Raw genomic sequence first — 6,623 nt, 5'->3', positions numbered from 1 at the left:
TACCATAACCTTGAGTTAAAACTTTGCAAAATAAATTAAATCCGCATATACACAATGTGTACTCTGTCATCAACCCTTTCGGCAGTCGGTATGACCAAAGGTCGTGGGTTTGAACCTCACCAGAGGCTAGTTGTTCTCTAGCCTGGCCTTGCTTGCACTATACATTTTAGGCTGACTGATTCCGGTAAGGTTTTCGGAGGGCATATTTTGCACTTTGACAAATTTTAAAGAATATTGTTGAAAACATTTTAGTCGGCGATTTGCAATAATCACAATTAAGCGTGCAAAATTAAAAGCTGAACGACGATTTTGTTTGGGAAGATATATGACAAACTCATTTGAGTGCGCATTTGACGTCAGCACCCTAAGTAACACATTGTTTTAAACAGGTAATTTAGTCAAGATATTGATGAAATTTAAAACAATTTTAACCGCAGAACATATTGTATAAACAGTGTAAAAATAGCAAATTGAAAAATTAAGAATTTCGAATTTAACTTATCGTGTTGGGGAAGGAAATTTGGACTTTAATAAAAAAAGGGAAATCCTGAAAAGTTGCAATACAAATTACACATATTTCTATAAACAACAACGTTGCTGTTGTCTAAACTGCAATAAAGTATTCTTACTTTGCTTCTATTAGGTTTTATAGCATAAATGAGTTTGGACCTGCATAGGAGAAAGTGTAATCAAACTAGCAGTTTGCCTGAGGCGCTTAAAGCAAGCAAAGCGTATTGCCTTCTGTATTTTTGTCTGATTGCCGCAAATAAAAATTATGCCAATAATTCAATCTGTTGCAACACAAGATACTTCATGAAAGCAATTTTTCTTTGTATAGTAAAGCAAGCCACTCACTGCGAGATCATTAATTAAAAAAAAAACATGTTTTTAATTTACTGATGATGATAAAAGTACGTATCGAAACGTCTTTGTTAGGAAGGACGATCTTTTTGGCTTCGAGTTTCATTCACTGTAAATCCAAATGGTGGAAAAAAAGGGTGGAAAAAAACAAAGGTGGAGAAATACCACCTTTAAGGTGAAGATTTTTCGTTAGGGTGTTCAGGAACACCCTTATGTGGGGTTTATGCCACCGGTGTTAATTTCCACCCCATTTTTAACAGTAAATGAATATCATATTGGTGGAAAATAAGTGGCGGTGGATTATTCCACCATTAAATACATCGATAAAGTAAAGCATAATTTGTTTACAATTGTTAATTTCAAAACCTTTTAGCCTACGGGACTAATGCAGATTTTGTAATTTGTGCAAATCCTGGAATGTATTCTTGTCTGATTTTGGGGTAATAAAGTATTAAATACCGGTTCATAACAATATAGCAACTGTAGGAAACCAATATATTTTTTTATAAGAACAGAAAATTCCTGTATCTTATTTAAATTCTCTTGAAATTGTCAAACTTACATAAATATAAGTTATACAAGTCCAATTCTCATGACATACACTCCCCAACTGTAAATAAAATATTCGACCTTTGACCTGCCACCAATAAGATTGCGCAAGGTCAATCGCGTGGCGCAGAGGACAACCAATCGATTTCGAAAGTCTTTTCTGTCGGTTTTGTTAAGAGTATAAAAATATGCAATGTACAGATTAAAATAATTTGATACTGTGCGTTAAAATTATATTTAAGTTGTGTGTTGTTGTACTGTATGTGTTGTGTATGGTAAAAAGTATTAGAATCGGTGCTAATTAGTATTTGCTGACCACAGTCGAATATTTAGGATTCTGCTATAGTTTACAGTATGTTGCATATTGAGTTAGGTTAGGGCAGCCGTTCGAGTTCGTAAAGTTTTAGGGCATATGTAATTTGATTCATTAGAAGAATTACCACATTTTTTAAGGGCACGTCTTATCGGCCAGAACAGTAAGAATGGACTGAAAATTGTTTGTTCTAAAAACTTGGTAGTTTAAATTACATAAATCATAAAAAGCTGATCGTTCAGCTTAACAGTTTTACCCAATATTTTGTTATAGGCTTGTGTAACCCAATATTGAGTCATTTTGATTATTTTACTACTTATTTAATGATGGATACTGCTGTACAAGGTATTGAATGTCCTCATGCTGCCTGTCATAGTTTATTTCTCAACAAAAAAGATTTACTGCAACATTTAAGAGAATCTCATTACATTTCATCAGTTTCAAAGTTAACATGTAAAGTAAGTGGGTGCTTACGACAATACAAAAACATGAGAAGTTGCGATAAGCACCTAGAAAGACAGCAACAAGAGTTGTTAACTGATTTAAACATTTTAACAACAAGCCAATTTGAAATGCAGATTGACAATTATAATGAAGCTGCAGAATCTGGAGCAACTAATTCAACCAGCAACACTGACAATATTGTTGATAATGAATTGTTCTACAATGAAAAAAAATTTGTAAAAAATTTGGTACTATTTATTATTAAAAGCCAAGAAAAATATGTTCTCCCTAGATCTACTTTAAAAGGTGTTATTGACGATGTCATTACTTTATTTTCTAAATTTCATACTGATGTAATTCAAGCAACAAAATCAATTTCTACTGGTACAAATTTGTCAACATGCTATCAATATTTAATTGATGATAATTTTTTAGGTTTGACATGGGAAAAACTGCAAAACAAGACAATTTTTAACGACTACTGCAAAGGCCTTGGTCTCATCGATCCAATCACAGTAAATTTAGCCAACTCCACTGTATTACATTATGTTTCGATAATTGAAACACTGCAGCAATATTTAGCACATGAAGATGTATTTAAACAGTTCAGCGAATCTTGTGTAACTTCATATGACGACAGATGAGATCGAACTATGTAACCCTCTTGGTTCCTCACGCAAAAGGAATAAATTATTCTGTGTATATTTTACTGTTGGTAACATACCTGCTAAATTTAGATCTTCTTTAAAAAACATCTTTCTAGCTTTGGTAGTGAATTCCGCCCAGGTTTCCAAGGTTGGGTACGAAAAAGTGTTAGCTCCACTGCTAGAAGATTGCAAGCAACTTCAAGCCAAGGGCATTTTAGTAAACAGAAATGGCCATCCAAAACTAATATTTGGAACTATTGCTATTATGTCTGCGGATAATTTTGCTGCACATGACATTGGAGGATTTTCAAGATGTTTTAGCAGTGGACGGATATCAAGATATTGCATGTGTTCATACAAAAATTTTAGAACAAAATTTGATTCTTATGAGTGTACATCTCGTACACCGACTACTCATGACACATACGTAAAGGATGTTTCCAATGATCACGCATTGTTACAAGTATACGGAGTACGAGGGGATTGCCCATTGCATCAACTTTGTGGTTTTCATGTGACGCTTTGTCTTCCTCCGGATGTGATGCACGACTGCTTGGAAGGTGTCATTCCAGCTACTTTAAAAGCAATGTTTAGGCACTTTGCTACATCAAGAATATGCTCTTTTAGCAAACTAAACTCTTTGATTAAATCATTTAAATTTGGAACAACTGACAAAACTAATAAACCTAGATGTTTACCCAATGATGTAGTCCGCAGTGATGGAAAGGTTTCTTTAAGTACAAGTGAAACTTGGTGTTTGTTTCGATTACTTCCTTTTATTATGGCAAACTGTGTTCCAGAAAAGGATCCATTTTGGGGGCTGTATATTTTACTAGCACAAGTAATGGAGATTGTTATTGCACCAAGCATTAAAAAAGAATGGATACCCTACCTAAAACATTTAATCAATGAATTTCTCAGTTCATGTTTTAAATTAAGCCCTGACATACTTGTTCCCAAGTTTCACTTTCTCTTACATTATCCTGAGATGATTTTAAGGTTTGGGCCTCTTAAGAATTTTTGGTGTATGCGATATGAATCCTTTCATCGCCGAGTGAAAAATGTGGCTTTAAGGTGTCGCAACTTTAAGAATATAACCTTAACAGTGTCAAAACGGGTGCAAATGTTGAAGTGTTGGGAACTTAGTGGGAAGACTTGTCTTTGTGAAGATGACCAATATTATGGAAGGCAAATTGTTGAGGTTTCTGAGCTTCCTATGTATGTGCAAAAGTTTGTCACAAGCAAATGTGCTGGTATAGACTCAAAAAACTTACTAACATTGTCAAGTGTTTCTTTAAATGGTAGAGTTCATTCTAATAATAGTGTGTGTATTATTGATGTTGTTGATGAAATCCCAGTGTTTGTTAAAATTGTTTACCTTTTACTTTTAAATAATGAATTAATTGTTTGTGGTATTTTTTTGACATCCATGTCATTTAACAAACCTATGCAAAGTTTTGAAGTGATCTGCACAGACGATGTAGTTTTTTTAAAAAAGGAGCAGCTTCCACACCATACTTTAGATCAATACTTAATAAATGGATCACTGCATGTAAGGTTACGACATAGAATCGTCTAAATTTATACTTTAACTATGCTTGTTTGTGTTCTCATATAAAACCCTTGAGTTTTATTATATTTCAGGTGTAGTTAAAAAATTGTATTGTTGTCTGCCACAAAATGAGTTACCACGTTACATACAAAGACAGTAAAAGAATTATAAGCTGTGATTCATCAAAACTGGAATCATCTATAGCAAAATTGTTTGCAATTTCTTTATTTAAATTGCAAATATATAATCAACAATTTGAAGATTGGGTTGATGTGGAAAATGATTTGCCTTCGTCAGGCAAAATTTTGGTTCAAGGTACGTTTTGCTGCTCCTATATAAATAAATAGAGTACAATAAGCACCGTAGGCATGAAGTAACCTATGAGTAATATTAATTACAGTAACAGTTTTGATATGTTTACAGGGTTGCCACACCATAGAATATTTAAAAGGTGTTGAATTGAATCGCATTTTAAATAGTTATTAAAAAAACTTTGCTTTTTAAAAGTTTTTTGAATTTTTTGATGTCCGCTAAGTTATGTATTTAAAAAGTGTCGTTAAAAATAATGAACTATTTTTTATTTTTTTTACAATGGCAATTATATCTTTTTTTGTAATTTTTTTTAATTATAAAACGTGAAGCGACCTTATTTCAAAGTCGCTGGTTCATTAATTTTAAGTTGCCGGATTTCCCAAAGTTTGTGGTTGAGGTACTTGCTACAGCCACCTCAACCACAAACATTCCGAAAAACATTAGAAATAAAATTGTTCAAGTTCTGTGTGACACTATATCTACACATGACATGTAAGCATAGCGTTTTATATTTCATCTTCTTTCTTATGATAGTTAGAAAATAATGCAGCCTATTACTGTAATATAATTTCTGTGATGTTAAAGCTCTTAATAGTATTTATATTTATTTGACCCATTTATTGGTTTGCAATTCCAGGTATCCAGCACCAATTCAAATTCGTCACATCCTGCTAGATGTTGTCAGAAAGTACCCGGTGCTAAAGGATAAACATTCAAAATCACCGATTGTATGTCTTTGTTCTTTAGGTATATATATATATATAGTCTGGTAAATTTTTCTGATGCATTGTGTCTACATTCTAATGCACAAGTACAAAAAATGAAAATAAAATATGGGGTAAGAAAGAGTGACGAAGAAGGACTCTTTTCGCCAAGACCCAAGACACAAAAGGTAAATTAACGCAAAAAATATTTGTTAAAACACGTATTTTTTACTTTTTTGTTTTAATTCTAGCTTGGTGAAGATATTTTAGAAGACGAAGAAAGCATAAAATGCCAGTTTCCAGAATTTGTTTTAAATCTTATTTTTTCAGCACAGTGATGGTATGCATATTTACTTATATATTCAACGAAGTAATAAATCTTGTTTTATGGAAGCTGAAACCATACTAACAATAAACATTTCTAAAAAAATGAATGAACTAAAAACGAGTGAAAAACTTGAACATCTTCAAAAATTTGTAAAACCAAAGTCTTTTCATCAATTGATTGACAAAGGTATGTTTCATAAAAATAAGTAATACAGTATATAAAAAACAATCCATAATATATTTAACAAATTTATTTGATTTAATTAACTTTTGATTTAGATTCCTTGACAAAGACCTCGGTGCTATTGCCAACAATTGTAAAAGAAAGTTCAAACAATTTTGTAATTTTTGCTGATGTGAGTAATCAATCAATATGTGTGATAAGTTATGAATATTAATATCCTCTTTTGCTATTATGCATCTAATAACACCATACCAAAAATTACGTTGTTTTTAAGAAGTATATTCTTGTGTTTTTTATTGAGGTTTTTTTATATGCATATAACTGCTTTATATATTTTACTTTTGTTGTTTAATTAATAATCATCCACTTTTTTAGAATGACTTGCCGGATGTCCAGACTCCATACCCTATTGGAGTATGCAGCAAAAATGTTTTCTCACTCTATGTTGATGGGCAACCTTTGTGTTGCACAGAAGACATCGTTGAGGGTGTGGAAGCACTTTTGTCAAGCTATTGGTGCTTCAACATTACATTTCCTAAACCTATCACAAAAACCTTGCAACTACTAAGCTGTTTGTTAGGAATTTCTATTGAACGAGTTAACACCAGTGTACAGCGTATTTTAAATGGCCTCTAAACCCACTTCATGTTGTTAAAACAGCACCACCTTTGTAATTAGCTTACTTTTCTTTCAGCTAATGTGTAATTAGGCTTCCATAAGAAACAAAGTT

Source organism: Ascidiella aspersa, chromosome 5, assembly GCF_963924565.1.
Source record: "Ascidiella aspersa chromosome 5, kaAscAspe10.2, whole genome shotgun sequence".
Lineage (NCBI taxonomy): Eukaryota > Metazoa > Chordata > Ascidiacea > Phlebobranchia > Ascidiidae > Ascidiella > Ascidiella aspersa.
The sequence above is the reverse complement of the archived record's forward strand: the minus strand, read 5'-3'. Positions refer to the sequence as shown.